The following is a 359-nucleotide window of genomic DNA, read 5'->3' as shown; positions in this document are numbered from 1 at the left end:
AGGCTGCTGCTGTGAACTTGCTGCTGCTCCTCCTCGCCGTTGCTGCTGTTCTTAGCTGCTCGTGCTGCTGTGTACGTTGCCTATATCCCCCTATCATCAGGCAGCCACTAAAATAATTTATTTTTCGGCGAGTAACAAAAGTAAAATAAAAACGAAGCAAAAACAAAAATAAAATAAAAATAAAAATAAAAAAAATAAAATAAAATAAAATAAAAATAAAATAAAAAAATAAATTAAAAAATATAAGCGAAATGATTACTTTACTTTTCGCCGCCAAATAAATTATTTTAGCAGCAAATATTTTTTTGTATTAAAAATATAAAAATAAATATTTTATTAACACCGAAATGTACTCATAA

The sequence above is a fragment of the Eimeria mitis genome, genomic scaffold (genome assembly GCF_000499745.2).
Source record: "Eimeria mitis Houghton genomic scaffold, Emh_scaff4023, whole genome shotgun sequence".
NCBI lineage: Eukaryota > Apicomplexa > Conoidasida > Eucoccidiorida > Eimeriidae > Eimeria > Eimeria mitis.
This window is presented reverse-complemented; position numbering follows the sequence as displayed.